Here is a 7,435-nt window from a genome sequence, read left to right on the forward strand (position 1 = left end):
TTTAAAATATTTTATTATTTTTATTTTATGTGTATGAGCATATTGCCTGTATGTATATAAGTACACCCTTGTCATGAAATGCCCACAGAGATCAGAAGAAGGTGTTGGATCTCTTGGAACTGGAGTTATGGACAGTTGTTAGCTGCAATGTGGGTGCTGAAAATTGAACCCAAGTCCTCTGCAAGAGCAGCCAGTGCTCTTAACTGCTGCACCATCTCTCTAGTCTCTATTGCTGTTACTTTCGTATTTCCATTTTTACCTTCCAGTTCTAGTTCAAACAAAAGAACAACAATGGCCATTTAAAAACATTATAGAAAGAAACATATACAAAGGGACAAAAGAATTCTTCATGTGATCCAAGTTTAAAAATGTGAATGAATATTAAGTTTTAGTAAATGCCCTTAGAGATCTATTAAGTGATCGTATATTAAGTTAGTAAGCTTTACTTCTGGAATAGTTTTCATTTTGTAATAGTTTTCATTTTGTAAATTGAGCAGATGGCACATCTACATCAGCTCCTTGCATTAGTGTAGTACATTATTATTAGTAAAGCGCATAGCCATGTTAGGATGCATCCTTGGTGTTATCTATTTCTATGGGTTTTGACAAATCCACAGTGTCATTTGCCTGGTATTATAGTATCCAACAGAGTGATCTCACCACTTTAACAATTACTTGTGTTTCATACATTCATTTCTCCTGAATAGGTACTGAACATATTGTTTTATTTTTATTTCTTATTTTATATGAAATCCGTATTAGGGTGAAATAGAGTCAAATAATGGATAAAGAGTATTTCCTCTCCTATTATATGGAACATATTATAGATAATTGATATTATTTTTTTCCTAAATGTTTGCTTCTTAAATTCACCAGTAAAACAAGCAGGGCTAGGGGCTTTCTTTTGGGGAGATATTAATTACTAATCTTTGTGTGATTTCTTTCAAAATCTAGCATTTTTTTTTTGATACAATTTCTTACTATGTAGTTCTTCCTGACCTGGAATGCAGTATGCAATCCAGGCTGGCCTTGAAATTGAGGCAATTATCCCGCCTCTGACTCCTGAGTGCTCAGATTCTAGGTGTATGCCATCATGCTTGGCTCAGGGAAATATTTTTAAAATAGTTATTAAATTGTTGGGAGGTAGAAGTTCTAAATGCTGCATAGTTATGATCATTAATCCACAAATTTGTACTCCTTCCTTTAGGACCTAGAGCCCATTTCCTCTTTCTTTGAATGTGGACTGAATTTAATGAATCACTTCTATGAGTAGAAAACAGTGGAAGTGTTACAGTGCGACGTCAGAAAAGGGTCATAGAAGCACTGTAGATTCCTCCTGCTGTCTCAGGCTCTGGGCTCCCTCATGCTGTGAAGATAACCAGGAACTAGTGAGGAGCTGAAGTTATTTTTGCCAAGAATTAGCAAGCAGATGAGGTATTTACCAACGACCATGTGACTGTGCCCTTTTGTGAGTTGATCTAACAATGTCAGTCAAGTTTTGAGGTGACCGTAGTCTGACCTGCTACCATGTTTACATGAGATAGGATGGACCAGAGCCACCTAGCTAAGGTGCTCTTGGGGTCTGAATTCTCAGATGTGTAAAATAAGAAATGCTTGTCTTTTAGATTATGTGATGGTTAATTTTGATCTTCAAATTGCTTAGATTAAAAACCCCTACAGTATTAATGAAATGCAGCTTTAGGCACATCTGTGAAGGCAATTCCAGAGTAGGCTGAGGGATGAGACTTCCCCTTAATGTAACAGCATTGCTTGGGTTGAAGGCCCAGGATAAATTCAAACTTTCCAAAAGGTAGCTGAGTGCTGACATTTCCCTCTCTGATCCTGTTCCACTCAGATGTGAGCAAGCAGCTGCCTCATGCTCCCGCTATCATGGAGTCTCTGCTATTCCCTGAGTGCCTTCAGTGCTTTGGTAGACTAGCTCATCTTAGACTCTGAGCCAACATAATAAACCCCTCTTTCCTTAAGTTGCTGGTACCAGGTATTTCATCACAGCAATGAAAAAAGTAACTACCAAAGACTACAGCATAGTATAGGAACACAGAGAATATCTATTATGATTTGACAATGTTCCTTGTCAGCTTTTTTCTCCTAAAACATTTTACATGTGTGTATGCACACAAATGTACACATGTATCCACACACTGACTTTCAAAGCAAATCTAATCCGTATCTCACATATTATAATTTTGTCCATCTTATATTTTAGTACCATTTAAGAACTGGCTGGAGTTGTCAATTGAGATAATTGCCTTGGTGACTCACTGCTTAATTTGCTTGTCTGTATGTAAAATAGTATAATACTATGCTAACAGTGGAGTTTCAGACTTTAGCCACTAGGGTTAGATACTGACCCTGGGAAATGGTAGATCCCAGAGCCAGGAAATGATCCCCTATGAGTATTGACTAAGCTACAGTGTTGGCTTTCTTCAGTGGTGTTATATTTTTATCTAGAGGCAATCTGGAACAAATGTAACAAACTATGTACATTCCTTCTTTATATTTTTAACACCTTTAAAATTTAATATGCATGTATACATGTGTGTGTGTGTGTGTGTGTGTGTGTGTGTGTGTGTGTATGCATGCTATGGAGTGTGTGTGGAGTTCAGAGGACAACTTGTGGGAGCTGATTTTCACCTTCCATTACATGGTTTGTGGAGATTCAAATCACGGTTGTTAGGCTTAGGTCAAGCATCCTCACCCAAGCTCCTTTACTTGCTAAGCATGTATATTTCTTCTTGTTCTCCTCTTTCCTTCAGTATCTTCTTCCCTCCCTCAAAAAATCCCTCCTCCCTCCTTCCCTTTCTTCTTCCTTCCTTCCCTTGAAAGATGATATACAGGAAGCCACTCTGAGGAAGACATCAATGTAACACAAACTCTATCCATGGAAGGCAAAATATAGGGACTTGAGATCAACCTGAAAAATGTACAAGTCCACTGTCATAGTTGTAGTCTTTGCTGCATCCCCGACACGTGACTGATAGATTTAGCAGAAAGAAAATCAGTAAAACACGGTTGAACTGAACAGCTTCACCAACCAGGCCATCTAGTAAGAAGGCCTTGGTGAATAAATGATGTCAGGGCTTAGATGGGGAGTGGTCTCTGGGGTGTCAGTTTACACTTACTAATTCAAAGGATATTTATTGGCCAGCTATGCTATCTCAGGCACTGCTCCAGGTGCTGGAGACACAGTGGTGAGTTTAGACATCTCCCTCCCTACCTTTAAGAGCTTCTGTTTTGGTAGTTGTGAGGCTCAACTGACCTCAGCCAAAACGCAGTTGCTGGAAAGTGTCCTTGTACATTTGCCTATCCCTGCTATCTCTGTCCATTAAAGGTGACTCTGAGAGGAGAAACTCATAAATCCCCAACAAATTGTATTTTATAGACATAGAGTTTCAAAAGATGGATATAAATTCTGGAAGCTGAATACCCTGGGATGCATTCATGCATCAAAGCATGAATCCTGAAATCATTTATGCAATGGAAAGAAAAGAAAAATAAAGAGAACAGGGAACTGAAACCGTAGGATGTGCAAGAAGTGTCATTTGTTCAGGAAAGAAATAATGTCAGAAACACGGGCACTTATAAAGATTCAGATCTATGTGATTAAGGGTGTGCCTGGAAAGTAAATATGTGCTCTTTCATGCAGGCTCAGGGCAGCTGAGGAAATTAGTTCTTGTTAGATTTTCCTTGACAAGGCTGTACAGAGGCTGAGGCCCCACAGAGCTTGCTTTCCACCTCACTACCTGTGGCCAAACACTGGGCTTGTGCAGCATCAGTTAGAGCCCTGTTTCAGGAAGCAGACACCATGCTAGCTATTGTAAACAGAAAGACATTTAAAAGATGTAATTAAGTGTTTGCAGAACTGCTAAGGCCCGCAGGGGCAGACTTTAGACTATGTCTTTAGGAATAACTCACAGAACAAGATTGTTGGCTTAGCCCATCAGGATGCTTCTGTCTCTGTAAAAGTTAGGAATGGAAGGACCTGGGCACCACAAGGGAGGCCTGTATCATTCACTGTGATGGTGATTCGGGGTTCTGGAAGCAACGATGCTGGAGAGGCACTGGCCTTTCAGCAGCAATACAGACAGTGAGCAGACTTCAGAACACAGATCCCAGCCACTGCTACTACATCTGAAACTCACGAAGCTGGTCACTAAACCGTGGAACATGCTTCAGAGAAACTCAACAACATTGCTCTTATGAAATACACATCATTTCAGCTTCCTTGTCATAAATGTCCTTGTGGTACATCTCAGACTGGCAAGACACAGTGGGTTTCTTCATGGAGTCAGGAGGGTTCGTAGTCTTTCCAGAGAGCAAAGAGAGATGACGTTTCTGGTGCTGCCTCTTTTTGCTTCTTCCTACATTGAACATGAACATGATGCTGAAGCTATTTTGTGACCTCTGAGCCTAAAACCATCATGTTTTGGAAGGAAACCTTTAAACTGCACCATTCTGAACCATCTACTCAGAACTTCTTCTTGTTATGGACAGAACAAAAATATTTTGTGACCATAAGCTAAAGGAGTTCAAATATTGGAAGCTAAAAATAGAAATTGAACTTAAAGCAGCTCTGATTACCTGCACAAGATCTGTGCCAGATTGGGTCTCTCAATGTTCTGTCACAGGGCACCTCCCCTCCCTGAAGATTTATATGGTTAAGGATTGATGGGAGAGGGAGAGATAATTTCTTTAGTCATGTTGCCAGTGCTCTTGTTTCTGTAGATCACCCTTTATCCATGGTCCTGTAAATAACCCTAACAAAATTCATTGACTCATTAAAATAAAGGCATGTAGCGAGAAGAAGGACAGTTGGGAGGAAGAAAAGGATCAGCAGAAGTGGGAGGGGAACAAGAGAGGGTAATAGTGAATATGATCAAATTACATCCATTACATAGCTCATATATGCTAAAGGAATGTAGAAAACATTACAAATTGCTGTAATGCTCCTACCTACCTGCCCTCTCTTCCTTCTGCTAGTTCCTTCCTCTTCTGGCTCTTCCTCCTCCTTTCCCTTCCTTATCCTCTTTCTCCTTTGTTCTAGTTTGCTTTCAAATGATGTGACAAAACACGCCGACCAATACCAACTTGGGTAAGGAAAGAGTTTATTTTATCTTACATCTCCCAAGTCACAGTTCATCACTGAGGGAACTCAGGATAGGAACTCAGGGCAGGAACCCAGAGGCAGGAGCTGAAGCACAGGACACGGAGGAATGCTGCTTACTGGCTTGCTCCCTTGGCCCATGCTCAACCTGCTTTCTTATATAGGACCACCTGCCTAGGGGTGGCACCATCCATAGTGGACTGGGGCCTCCTACATCACTCACTGATCAAATAAATGCCCCACAAACATGGCCACAGGCCAGTCCGATGGAGGAAATTCCTCAGTTGAGGCTCCCTCTACCCAGGTGTGTCAAGTTGACACTAAAGCTGTCCAGCACATCCTTCTCTGTCATCTCCCCCTTATTTTCCTTCTCCCATTCTCTCCCTCCCTTCCTCACTCTTTCCTCTCCTCCTCACATCCAACCGTGAAGGTTGATACCCAAGAAGTCACATTGATGGAAGACGTCAGTATAGAATGTTCTATTTCCATTGGAAGGCAGGTATCTCCTCTGCATTTTTTTCAGATATATTGTACTGCCCCAACTATGAGATTCTTTCTCAGCATATCTACTAGATCAAACTATATGGAATTGCTGGTGTTTGAGCTTTTGACTACAAAAATATATGAACTTTATATGATGTAATGTAATTATATGACATTGGAGGTTAATAGAAAATTATGAAGCCCAAATGAAGTCAATTTATAATCCAATGAGATTTATCAAGTTGGTAGATTAATTGGGCCAGGACTGTTTTCTCTTTACATCTAGTGTCAGGACATCCCATTGAACCATCTGAAAAGTTCATTCTCATAGTCTGAAATTAGTACTTCTGTTTATTTTTGTTCTGACTCAATCTGTAGGCTCATGTCCTACTATTCACTGTAGACTCAAACTTTACTGAGTTTCTGTAAGTAAATTGTGAGGCATGGTGGGATGGCTTAGAGTACCACCATGTGTGCTTTTGTCCTGGAGATTCCTTAGTGCGTTGCACAGAAGGAACTTCTTTCAGAAGCCCCAACATAGGAAGTCAGGTCCATGATGAGTGTGGTGGAGGATGAGTAAAATGACTTTGGTGTTCTGATCACTAACAATATTTAAGGAAGACCCAAGGACAGCATGTTCTGTCTCCATCTGAAGGTAATGTCCTCCGCTTGTCCTGCTCATTGGGCACTTATCCTAGGATTTTGATTGTATCTGTTTTGCCCCAGGTCTTCACTGGCACCAGGATAACCAGATGGGCCAGAAATTTTCATGATTTATGACTCTTGATTTATATTTCTTTCTCCAGTTATGTTTCTGGCTCTGTATGTTGTCAAGATCTTTCATTTTTCCCCCTGATGAATTTTTAATGGCACAATTGTTTTCCCTAGTGAAGCATTTTCCCTCTTTTGCCACCACTGCTAACACATTTGACAGTTACAAAGAGCACCCAGAGAAGGTGACCAGCATTCCATTTCAATTAACACTACAGATTTGCTGAGAAATACTTGCAATGACATCAGGATTTGCAGATAATCCCAATGGGACTTAACACTTTGGAAAAAAAATGGTTTATAGCTTATCTAGAAAAAGATCTTGGGAGGAAGCACGTAGGATTAACTGGAAATTGAGTACAATTAATAACTCACAAGTCATTCTTTAAATTGCTGACTCTGAGGTACTCATTTAAGTGACAAAACTCACTGGGCAGAGACACATCTACTCAGCCTTGGATTCTCTGTGCCTAGCTTGGGGCCTGGTACATAATCAATGTGAAATAAACACTAGTTGATTAGTAAGTGAATGAATCAATAAGATGATTATATAATATCAACATGTTATGATCCAGTCCAAAGGAACTCTCCATGTTTCACAGCAGAGAAGGTTATCTTTGGACTCATTAACCATTGTTACTTCCTAAAGATATTGACTGAGTATAAAACAGGAATGTTCATGAAAGGTATTATGGTTTGGAAGTGAAGTATCTTTCCAAAAGTATAAAAATAAAATACCCAGGCTGGCCAAAGGGATCCCCAGATAGTAACCCAGCATAGAACTGGGAAAATGAACAGCAGACCCCAATCTTATCTAAAGGAATATTGACAACTGATTTCTGCTAGATGAGAAACAGCTGACCTTCCTAAAACAAAGACCTCTAGATAGGCTGACTAGATTCACCAGAAGGGCAAGTAATGGGGAGTGGCTGGGGTGCCAACAACACAGCATAAAGTAGCAGGGATATCAGAGTATAAGGGCTCTAGTGGGGGGAGGGAGGCTATGGGAGGGTGCCATCTGGGAAGTGGGTGTATAGTTGAATAAGATGGTTTGGG

General features: G+C 40.3%; 1 long non-coding RNA gene across 1 annotated transcript in view; it reads right to left on the bottom strand.

Moving 5' to 3' along the window:
- LOC115071663 overlaps positions 1 to 7,435 on the bottom strand; it is a 14,109-nt gene that overhangs the window by 3,062 nt on the left and 3,612 nt on the right. The window lies entirely within an intron of this gene.

Source organism: Nannospalax galili, unplaced genomic scaffold (assembly GCF_000622305.1).
Source record: "Nannospalax galili isolate Female #2095 unplaced genomic scaffold, S.galili_v1.0 scaffold579, whole genome shotgun sequence".
Lineage (NCBI taxonomy): Eukaryota > Metazoa > Chordata > Mammalia > Rodentia > Spalacidae > Nannospalax > Nannospalax galili.